The 12,205-nt window shown below is 47.0% G+C and overlaps 1 protein-coding gene and 1 non-coding gene across 3 annotated transcripts in view; both read right to left on the bottom strand.

Annotated features, from left to right (window-relative positions):
- LOC126416598 (uncharacterized) overlaps positions 1-12,205 on the bottom strand; it is a 393,195-nt gene that overhangs the window by 147,219 nt on the left and 233,771 nt on the right. The window lies entirely within an intron of this gene.
- LOC126417664 (U6 spliceosomal RNA) lies at positions 5,696-5,802 on the bottom strand. The gene has a single exon (XR_007575744.1). It is a non-coding gene; the product is annotated as a U6 spliceosomal RNA (small nuclear RNA).

Genomic DNA, 12,205 nt, shown 5'->3' with positions numbered 1-12,205 from the left:
CCCACGTTCGATTGCCGGCTGAGTCGGAGATTTTCTCCGCTTAGGGACGGGGTGTTGTGTTGTCCTAATCATCATCATTTCATTCCCATCGACGCACAAGTCGCCGAATTGGCGTCAACTCGGAAGACTTGCACCCGGCGAACGTTTTACCCGACTGGAGGTCCTAGTCACACGACATTTACATTTTACGTGCCATGCATCTACACTCCGCAAAACATGTTATGGTGTGTTGCGGAGGGTACCTCTCGTACCAGTAGCATTTTTCTACTTCCGTATTCCATTTGCGAATTTTGCGTGGAAAGAATGACGGTCGATAACCTTCGGTATGAGCTCTAATTTCCAGACTTCTTTTCGTCGTGGTCATTTCGAAAGATATACTGTGCGCAACAAAAAAGTTCGGCTAACTTTCAGGAAACATTCCTCACAAATAGATGAAGAAAATATGTCATTTCATAGCGACATAGAGCCGGAAACGCTTTATTGTCAATTTACAGCTCATTTTCGATGTCTCAAAAATGAGATCGACAGGATGTGCAAAATGTCTAAGCAGGGATGGCTAGAGGATAAATGTAAGGATGTAGAGGCTTATCTCACTAGGGGTAAGATAGATACTGCCTACAGGAAAATTAAAGAGACCTTTGGAGAAAAGAGAACCACTTGTATGAATATCAAGAGCTCAGATGGAAATCCAGTTCTAAGCAAAGAAGGGAAAGCAGGAAGATGGAAGGAGTATATAGAGGTTCTATACAAGGGCGATGTACTTGAGGACAATATTATGGAAATGGAAGAGGATATAGATGAAGATGAAATGGGAGATATGATACTGCGTGAAGACTTTGACAGAGCACTGAAAGACTTGAGTCGAAACAAGGCCCCGGGGGTAGACAACATTCCGTTAGAACTACTGACGGCCTTGGGGGAGCCAGTCCTGACAAAACTCTACCATCTGGTGAGGAAGATGTATGAGACAGGCGAAATACCCTCGGACTTCAAGAATAATAAATGGTTCAAATGGCTCTGAGCACTATGGGACTTAACATCTATGGTCATCAGTCCCCTAGAACTTAGAACTACTTAAACCTAACTAACCTAAGGACAGCACACAACACCCAGCCATCACGAGGCAGAGAAAATCCCTGACCCCGCCGGGAATCGAACCCGGGAACCCGGGCGTGGGAAGCGAGAACGCTACCGCACGACCACGAGATGCGGGCTCAAGAATAATATAATAATTCCAATCCCAAAGAAAGCAGGTGCTCACAGATGTGAAAATTACCGAACTATCAGTTTAATAAGTCACGGCTGCAAGATACTAACGCGAATTCTTTACAGACGAATGGAAAAACTAGTAGAAGCCGACCTTGGGGAAGATCAGTTTGGATTCCGTAGAAATAATGGAACACGTGAGGCAATGCTGACCCTACGGCTTATCTTAGAAGCTAGATTAAGGAAAGGCAAACCTACGATTCTAGCATTTGTAGACTTAGAGAAAGCTTTTGACAATGTTGACTGGAATACTCTCTTTCAAATTCTGAAGGTGGCAGGGGTAAAATATAGGGAGCGAAAGGCTATTTACAATTTGTATAGAAACCAAATGGAAGTTATAAGAGTTGAGGGGCATGAAAGGGAAGCAGTGGTTGGGAAGGGAGTGAGGCAGGGTTGTAGCCTCTCCCCGATGTTATTCAATCTGTATATTGAGCAAGCAATAAAGGAAACAAAAGAAAAATTCGGAGTAGGTATTAAAGTCCATGGAGAAGAAATAAAATCTTTGAGGTTCGCCGACGACATTGTAATTCTGTCAGAGACAGCAAAGGACTTGGAGGAGCAGTTGAACGGAATGGATAGTCTCTTGGAGGGAGGATATAAGATGAACATCAACAAAAGCAATACGAGGATAATGGAATGTAGTCGAATTAAGTCGGGTGATGTTGAGGGTATTAGATTAGGAAATGAGACACTTAAAGTAGTAAAGGAGTTTTGCTATTTGGGGAGCAAAATAACTGATGATGGTCGAAGTAGAGAGGATATAAAATGTAGACTGGCAGTGGGAAGGAAAGCGTTTCTGAAGAAGAGAAATTTGTTAACATCGAGTATAGATCTAAGTGTCAGGAAGACGTTTCTGAAAGTATTTGTATGGAGTGTAGCCATGTATGGAAGTGAAACATGGACGATAAATAGTTTATACAAGAAGAGAATAGATGCTTTCGAAATGTGGTGCTACAGAAGAATGCTGAAGATTAGATGGGTAGATCACATAACTAATGAGGAGGTACTGAATAGGATTGGGGAGAAGGGAAGTTTGTGGCACAATTTGTCTAGAAGAAGGGATCTGTTGGTAGGACATGTTTTGAGGCATCAAGGGATCACCAATTTAGTATTGGAGGGCAGTGTGGAGGGTAAATATCGTAGAGGGAGACCAAGAGATGAATACACCAAGCAGATTCAGAAGGATGGAGGTTGCAGTAGGTACTGGGAGATGAAGAAACGTGCACAGGATAGAGTAGCATGGAGAGCTGCATCAAACCAGTCTCAGGACTGAAGAACACAACAACAACAACAACAACAACAACAACAACACTTCATAATCATATTAATCACTGATAAACACACAGGGGGAAGGACTTATTGGACCCAGTACCTTTAGAACCCCAATGCCTCTTCCTGCGCGTCTTACAGCGGTGCGCGATGCAGAAGGTGGTTATTCTGGGTGGTCACAACAGTGTGACTGGACACTGTAGAAATACTTCGCGCTCCTATTCGCTTCTACTGGAGCTACGCCATGCCTCGTACTAGTTAACTGCATGAGCCGTTCTCGCAAAGTGCCTACGCGCCTTTTCTGCATATGGCATGTAAACTCATACAATGATTTTCAACAAGAAAACCAGAACAATGTGTCTATGAGGAGAAAAGTTTTTAGAAGCGACACACACTGGGTACGAACGCCTCAGAGTGCTAAACTCTGTCGCTGCTAGAGGCATAACCAGTTGCCAGCGAAGTGTTTATAACCAAATTTGTTCCCCATTATGTGATTTATGACCGCTGAACGTTTGTTCTAAAGACTCTGAAAACCGTGCACGCTTGTTTTCTTACCACATGATATTAGACAAGGAGCTCTGCAGTGACGTAGAAATGAGTCAGGTTTCTTCCTCGTAGTAACTGTTTGTTTGACGTCTCAATTGTGAAAGCAACTTTTAAAATAATTTATGACACAGTCATGTTGGTTGATACCTACAAACAAAAGGGGCCTGATCCTTTGTCAGAATATGGTACGTGTTACTTATGTGCTATCGTCACTAGAGGAGCGCGACGTGTAGGTAGCCTTTTACATACTGTCGAATTACAGCGGCGTATCTTCACGTGTATTTAAGTTCGCACCATCTCCTATCGCTCGTAGACGCCGCTGTTTCCTCCCGAAACAGAAATTTGAACGTTTTCGTGAAATATACACTTGTGTGTTAACTTAAGGACCGAAGTAACTTTCACATTATGTGTACTTGCAAGTATCATACCTCGAAGTAACTTAGACCATACATAGAAATAACAGCTACAGTATAGTACAGAAGCTAATAGTAGTCGGAAATGAGATCAACGGAAATTGTACTTTTATTGAAAGATAACAATTACATTGACCGCATCACTTATGATGTCCCCTGGATGTTAGAAAAGGCGGGACAAGGCTGTTAATGGGGTGTGAGATTACCGCGGACGGCTATTCTGCTCTGTAACGTGCCCGCACGCTGGTCACAAGGTTGGTACGGAGTTCTTGTGTAAGGCATTCCATTCCTCAACCAGGGCGATTGACAGCCGATGGATGGTCGTTGGTGCATGTTGGCGTACTGCTCTACGCCTCCCCAACGCATCCCACACGTGCTCTGTGGGATTTAAGTCAGGGGAACAGTGTAATATATTGATTATTCCTTGCTACTGTTGTGTTATCTTGATGCCGTGAGAAAAGAGGACAGGCGTTCCAAGGCGCGGAAGCAGAGACGATGCTGAGGGCAGACGAAACTAGGATAGATATTGTTACATGAAATAAACAGTAAGGGGAGAGCCTTGCAAAAATGCAGACGCCCCCAGATGCGGTCCCAGCGCGTTAGTTACTCTTCAAGGAATTAATATGTAACTTCATATGTCGTCTAGACGCTGTAGTAGGTTGCCACCGTAGAACTTTGTAACCAACAGGCGTGTACTAGCGTATAAAGCCAGCTTGATACCAGCCCTGAGAACAGCAACGTCAGTAGGCTCACAAGCGTCAGAAAAAGAGCGAAAACACCAAAAACTGTTGACCTGGCAGTCCCTACTCCGGGGAGTCGGAGGGGCGGGGCTAAATGAAGTATAAAAATAATGTTGCAAGCCTTATTTGGCAGAGCAGTTACGTTTAGCTTTCAGCTGAACAATGTTGATACCAAATACGGACTTAGTTATTGCAACTGCATTAACATCCCCACCTTAGGAGCCTAACTAAACAATGATAGGCAGGCACCTGCAAGAGACCTACGGGATTGGATAGGTGGCTTTAAGTGGGAAAAACAGTGCCCCCACGCGACTCTTTAAAACCCCTAGATTCCGCATTTTAGCAGAGTTCTCGGTCAGACGATCTGGGAGCCGAATCCGCGTCCGTCGACTACAGCCTCGGTCCATCTCCGCGTAAGTCTGCTCTCTCTCTCAGTTGGAGTGCCTCAGTGAACAGTGTCACATTCATTATGTTTTGTTTTGCAACTAGGTTGTTGCCCTAAGATGCTGCTAGTGTTTGCTACGGTGGTTAGCATCCACTCCTGGAACATCTGCACTGGCTTCTGTTGTAACAGTTTTATTCATGCTTTTTATAACCCTAGAACTAGCCCCCCGTGAGTTAATCTTGTCTGGAATAAACAACTATTTCAAAATCCTGTTTGTTCACGAGTCTCCACAACGAGATCCCTACCGAGTCTCACCACCTGCATTTCTAGTAATGCCTGTACCAGTGTTGGCTCAGATAGAGGAAAACAATCAAATGCCTTCACTGTGAATTGTCCTTCTGCCTTCTGCTCTGTACCGCTCGGGAGCGCAGACCGACAAGCAACCCCTTTTTTCCTCTCCCACCTATGTCAGGATACGACAACAGGAAGGCCAGTCCACCTGCCGACTATTCTCTCATTCCAACAGCCCCTCCACCTACGGTGTTTGAGGCAGTTGCACATTGTCATCCGTACAAATGAAGTCAAGGTCGAATGCATCCCTGAAAATGTTCTTGCATAACGACAAGCGCCGGCACGACGATCGAGAACGGAGGAGCGCAGAGGCCTGTGAGAGGACGTCAGCCAATAGCACGCTGGCGAGCCCCTCTCTAGGACCACACCGAGACAGGGGCGGCCCTCGACAGGAGCAGCCCCTACACGAAGGGAATATAAGCGCCGCGCCGCCTAGACGCGGCCCGAGTGTAATAATAATAATAACGTCGTGTGACGAGGGGCTCCCGTCGGGTAGACCGCTCGCCTTGTGCAAGCCTTTCGATTTGACGCCACTTCGGCAACTTGCGCTTTTTTTTTTTTTTTTTTTTTTTTTTTTTGGGTTGTTCGTTATCAATCGTTCCGTTTGGTCGTTGCGGACGTCGCAAGACATCCTGTTCAAGTTCGGTGGTTGATTCTTCCACTCAGTTTTTTATTACAGAGGCCAACCGGCTCTCTGACCGAACGCGCTGAGCTACCGTGCCGGCTAAAATGTGGAGCGCTTGACGATTTTGCGTGTCATCCTTGCGCAGGGGCCACGCTAATCTTCTCTGTATAGTTCCAATTTTAGTATATGTACCGCCGAAGCGAGTATGCGCTTCGATAGGGATGAAATGATGATGATTAGGACAACACAACAACCAGTCAATGAGCGGAGAAAATCTCCGACCCAGCCGGGAATCGAACCCGGGCCCTTAGGATTGACAGTCTGTCGCGCTGACCACTCAGCTACCGCGGGCGGACCCTGAGTGTAAGAAGAGCCGTCATACAAACGCTACAGCAGTGACTTATGAACTGTTTTGTTTTGCTTGAATTGAAAATGCTTCTTGATTATTTGCCTGTCGCCATTTGCTTGCAGTACACCTTTGTGAATACACAAAGTTTTGTCAGCCGCGCGGGATTAGCCAAGCGGTCTAAGCGCTGCAGTCATGGACTGTGCGGCTGGTCTCGGCGGAGGTTCGAGTCCTCCCTCGGGCATAGGTGTGTGTGTTTGTCCTTAGGATAATTTAGGTTAAGTACTGTGTAAGCTTAGGGACTGATGACCTTAGCAGTTAAGTCCCAATAGATTTCACACACATTTGAACATTTTTTGAAGTATTGTCAATTTAACTTACCGCAATAAACCCCATTAATACGGTCAATAAAGTCTTTTGGGTTTGAGGCCGCATTGTCATCTGTAAAACAGCGACGTTTCGGCGACTGTTGCAAGGCGTCTTCCTCAGGGTGGTGCTGCTAATTTCTGAATGAGCATTAGTTTGGATACTTACAGGGTGTTTCAAAAATGACCGGTATATTTGAAACGGCAATAAAAACTAAACGAGCAGCGATAGAAATACACCGTTTGTTGCAACATGCTTGGGACAACAGTACATTTTCAGGCAGACAAACTTTCGAAATTACAGTAGTTACAATTGTCAACAACAGATGGCGCTGCGGTCTGGGAAGCTCTATAGTACGATATTTTCCACATATCCACCATGCGTAGCAATAATATGGCGTAGTCTCTGAATGAAATTACCCGAAACCTTTGACAACGTGTCTGGTGGAATGGCTTCACATGCAGATGAGATGTACTGCTTCAGCTGTTCAATTGTTTCTGGATTCTGGCGGTACACCTGGTCTTTCAAGTGTCCCCACAGAAAGAAGTCACAGGGGTTCATGTCTGGCGAATAGGGAGGCCAATCCACGCCGCCTCCTGTATGTTTCGGATAGCCCAAAGTAATCACACGATCATCGAAATATTCATTCAGGAAATTAAAGACGTCGGCCGTGCGATGTGGCCGGGCACCATCTTGCATAAACCACGAGGTGTTCGCAGTGTCGTCTAAGGCAGTTTGTACCGCCACAAATTCACGAAGAATGTCCAGATAGCGTGATGCAGTAATCGTTTCGGATCTGAAAAATGGGCCAATGATTACTTTGGAAGAAATGGCGGCCTAGACCAGTACTTTTTGAGGATGCAGGGACGATGGGACTGCAACATGGGGCTTTTCGGTTCCCCATATGCGCCAGTTCTGTTTATTGACGAAGCCGTCCAGGTAAAAATAAGCTTCGTCAGTAAACCAAATGCTGCCCACATGCATATCGCCGTCATCAATCCTGTGCACTATATCGTTAGCGAATGTCTCTCGTGCAGCAATGGTAGCGGCGCTGAGGGGTTGCCGCGTTTGAATTTTGTATGGATAGAGGTGTAAACTCTGGCGCATGAGACGATACGTGGACGTTGGCGTCATTTGGACCGCAGCTGCAACACGGCGAACGGAAACCCGAAGCCGCTGTTGGATCACCTGCTGCACTAGCTGCGCGTTGCCCTCTGTGGTTGCCATACGCGGTCGCCCTACCTTTCCAGCACGTTCATCCGTCACGTTCCCAGTCCGTTGAAATTTTTCAAACAGGTCCTTTATTGTATCGCTTTTCGGTCCTTTGGTTGCATTAAACCTCCGTTGAAAACTTCGTCTTGTTGCAACAACACTGTGTTCTAGGCGGTGGAATTCCAACACCAGAAAAATCCTCTGTTCTAAGGAATAAACCATGTTGTCCACAGCACACTTGCACGTTGTGAACAGCACACGCTTACAGCAGAAAGACGACGTACAGAATGGCGCACCCACAGACTGCGTTGTCTTCTATATCTTTCACATCACTTGCAGCGCCATCTGTTGTTGAAAATTGTAACTACTGTAATTTCGAAAGTTTGTCCGCCTGAAAATGTACTGTTGTCCCAAGCATATTGCAACAAACGGTGTATTTCTATCGCTGCTCGTTTAGTTTTTATTGCCGTTTCAAATATACCGGTCATTTTTGAAACACCCTGTATATACTATGGAAGAGAGCTGTCATTGGATGTGAGGATGAGGAGGAAGGGTATTAGGAGTTCATTTTATTGCTCTTTGCATTACGTGCTGTCATTGGCGGAAATGGGCGTTTTCCACTGGAGTTTCCTTTACTGCTTGCCATTGGTGGAAAGCCCGCCGGCGTGGACGAGCGGTTCTAGGTGCTAGAGTCAGGAACCGCGCGACCGCTACGGTCGCAGGTTCGAATCCTGCCTCGGGCATGGATGTGTGTGATGTCATTAGGTTAGTTAGGTTTAAGTAGTTCTAAGTTCTAGGGGACCGATGACCTCCGAAGTTAAGTCCCATAGCGCTCAGAGCCACTTGATTGGTGGAAAGCGGCGAATAGGAGACTGAGCGGCGACTACAGCGTAGCGTTGTTTACTAACTGCCTAGTATCGTCTAGGCCGCGTCATCGCTCTGTGTACCCTCCACCGCTGTGACCTACCGCGAGCCTGTTGCTCTGCGAGAGCTGTCCTTCCGCAAATCTGTCACAGCTGGCAGCTAAGACGCCGGAAGTCGCTACCCGTCTTCTCTATTCATATTGTCGGGTCGCTTGGCTCACTAATCTTCCTCCTCAAACTAAACGGCTGTTTCGCCAGTACGCTGGCCTCTCGAATCCAGAAGAATTTTATTGACAGTGACAACGACTGCGGAAGCCTACGTTTACACCCATTAATTCGATTTGCTTGAATTGTTGTCTAGCGATTCGAGTAAACAGCTTCCTAGGCACCCTGTATTAGAAGAGTGGGCAGAACACAATAGAGAAGACGCACATGGGGAAAGAGTACAGTTTCGTAATAATGATGTCCGATGGGTCTGCTGTGTTGAAAGTTTTGGAGAACAGAATACCCATGCCACATTATGACTATTCAGAGCATAACAGGTGGACCACCAAAACTATCACATTCGACAGTATTCCTGGATCCAGTAAGTGTTTCCACCTCTCGCCATGTGAGAGTAGGTCCAGAATCACTCCTCAGACTGAAACTGCTCTTATCTGAAAAGAACACGCGACCCCACACTTCGTTGGTCCAGTGCATACGCACTGCGCAATCAATGTACACGCTCCCGCCGATGTGTGGACATTAACGGGACACACCACACATGTCAACGGGCTGAGACCACACCGATGCAGTCGCCGTGCCACTGCACGTCAGATTGCGTGCATTGCGGTCCCGTTAAATATGGTTGCAATTGAATTCGCTGGGTCCTTCTCGCCTGTTGCACAATGTAGCGTTCATCTGCTCCTGCAGCTGATCATGATTGATCACTTCCTCTCCTTTGCGCAGCAGTGCCTGTGGTCCGAAACGCTCCCCAGGCACGTAAAACAAGGCTTCCTCCTGGTCTACACTTTGTCCTTTTTCCGTTTTCTGACGATTCTCCCCTGTATGACGTCATCCCGATGTCACTGTGCCATGTTGTGCTGAGGAACACCTCCACAGTGCACTGTAACTGCTCAGTGATTGAAGTACATTGTTTTGTCCCGCCTTTTAATTGCCTCGTGCTATGGGACCAGCTCCATTTGGCGCTATGGTCACATTGACTCTAAGCCGTATTGACGTTCAGCTTCCTGTGCACCACTGGGAGACGTCTAACAACGTGCCCCCGCACTTTCATACATTTCTACCGAGAAGTTAATATGTTACGTTACTTTATCTACCTCGTCCTTACATTTTGCAGAACACTGTACACTGAGGTGGCATGGGATAGTGGTGTGGACATATACAGATCGCGTGCACAAGGTATAAAAGGGCAGTGCGTTGGGGAGCTGTCATTTGTACTCACGTGATTTCTGTGAAAAGGTTTCTGACGTGATTATGGCCGCATGAAGGGAATTAACAGACTTTGAACAAGGGGGTCAGTTGGAGCTAGATACATGGGACATTGCATTTTAGAAATCGTCATGGAATTCAGTATTCCGAGATCCACAGTGTCAAGAGTGTACCGAGAATGCGAAATGTATCATCACGTACAACGCAGAGGCTGGCGGCCTTCGCTTAACGACCGAAAGCAGCGGCTTTTGCGTAGGGAGGTCAGTGCTAACAGACAAGGAACACTGTTCGAAATAACCGCAGAAATCAATGTGGGGCGTACGATGAATGTATCCGTCAGGACAGTGCGTTGCAATTAGACGTTAATGGGCTATGGCAGCAGACGACCGACGCGAGTGCCTTTGCTGAGAGCATGGAATCGTCTGCAGCGCCTCTCCTGGACCCGAGACCATATCGGCTGGAACGTGGACTATAGAAAAGAGTGGTACGGTCAGATGAGATCCGATTTCACTAGGTAAGAGCTCATGGTAGCGTTCGACTGTGGCACAGACACCGCAAAGCCTTGGAACCAAGTTGTCAACATGGCACTGTGCAAGCTGGTAGTGGCTCCATAATGGTATCAGACTGGGTCTTCTATTCCAGATGAACCGATCGTTGACCGCAAATGGTTGTATTCGGTTACTTGGAGATCAATTGGATCCATTCATGAACTTCGTGTTCTCAAATAAACATAGAATTTTTATCGATGAGAATGCGCCGTGTCAGCGGACCACAGTTGTTGGCGACTGGTTTGAAGAACATTCTGGACAATTCAGGCGAATGATTTGGCCATTCAGATCGCCCGACGTGACTCGCATCGAACATTAATGGGACATAATCTAGAGGTCAGCTCGTACACAAAATCCTGCACCGGCAACACTTTCGCAATTATGGACGGCTATAGAGGCAGCATGGCTCAATATTTCTGCAAGAGACATCCAACGACTTGTTGAGTCCATACCACGACGAGCTGGTGCACTACGCCGGTCAAAATGAGGTATCCCATAACTTTTGTCACCTCACTGTAAAATCGAATGCCAGTGTGCCACAGTGCGATGGAGGTAAGGTCATGTTTAGTGTTGATGATATTTTAACCTTAAAAACAAACCGACCAATAAGTGATAGTTGCGTCTACTTCCCCGTTTAGCGTTTTCGGTAACGGAGGGCGGCAGTACTTTGCAGTCTCCTCGCGACGCGTCACGTCCGAACCGCAGCCGTGTTTATCTCTACAGTGGCCAGCGACGTATTACAGGGGGGCGAGATGTGGCTGCGTCTGCCGCTGAGTCACCTCCGGCAGCCAGACCGCACCGCGGCGCCCCGGTAGCGCAGCACGACGCAACACAACACGATAAGCACCTGTGATGTGGTTTGCGGCTCCTTTGTCGCCGGCCGCCTCCCTCGACCCTCCCAGAGATGCTTTCTAGAGTCGACAGACGAATCCAGCAGCAGTCGTCACGCACAACATCCTTGCAAAGAATCAGTGTGGGCTCTGTTAACTGTTTTTACGCCATGTTTTAGGCCATTAAAACAATATAGTGTGCATCTAATGAGGTGCACTACTCTGGCAATTCCTAGAAAATCGCAAGAGATGTTTTACGCTCTGTTATGTAACTGATGTGTCTGTCGCGCGTTAGTGTTCATGATGGTCAAGTCGGACGCTGAAGCGAACTCCAACCTACCACAAAAATTATGCTAATTTTCTTCTGAAGGTGTTTTAGCACTTCCTTGTGATCCCTTGACGGTGGGTTCAAATGGCTCCCTAGGCGCCCAGTCCGGAACCGCACGACTGCTACGGTCGCAGGTTCGAATCCTGCCTCGGGCATGGATGTTTGTGATGTCCTTAGGTTAGTTAGGTTTAAGTAGTTCTAAGTTCTAGGGGACTGATGACCACAGCTGTTAAGTCCCATAGTGCTCAGAGCCATTTGAACAAAATGGCTCTGAGAACTATGGGACTTCACTTCTGAGGTCATCATTCCCCTAGAACTTAGAACTACTTTAACCTAACCAACCTAAGGACATCACACACATCCATGCCCGAGACAAGATTCGAACCTGCGACCTGCGACCGTAGCGGTAGCGCGGTTCCAAACTGTAGCGCCTAGAACCGCTCGGCTATTCCGGCCGGCTTGACGGTGGGCATGAGGAATTTATATACGTATGTGGAAGTGGGTATATATATATGAACGTACGTTGTCTATGCGCCCCAGTCGGACGAATACGTTGAGGAGTCACTTAATATATATTCACTGGTCCCAAACATGCATCGAGAAGACGGCCGAGAGTCCGGAAAATGTGGAAGTCTCCGTACCTTACGTCTCCGCATTCAGAAATGTATTCCAGAAGCGAACCATAT

The sequence above is a fragment of the Schistocerca serialis genome, chromosome 8, assembly GCF_023864345.2.
Source record: "Schistocerca serialis cubense isolate TAMUIC-IGC-003099 chromosome 8, iqSchSeri2.2, whole genome shotgun sequence".
NCBI lineage: Eukaryota > Metazoa > Arthropoda > Insecta > Orthoptera > Acrididae > Schistocerca > Schistocerca serialis.
This window is presented reverse-complemented; position numbering and strand designations above follow the sequence as displayed.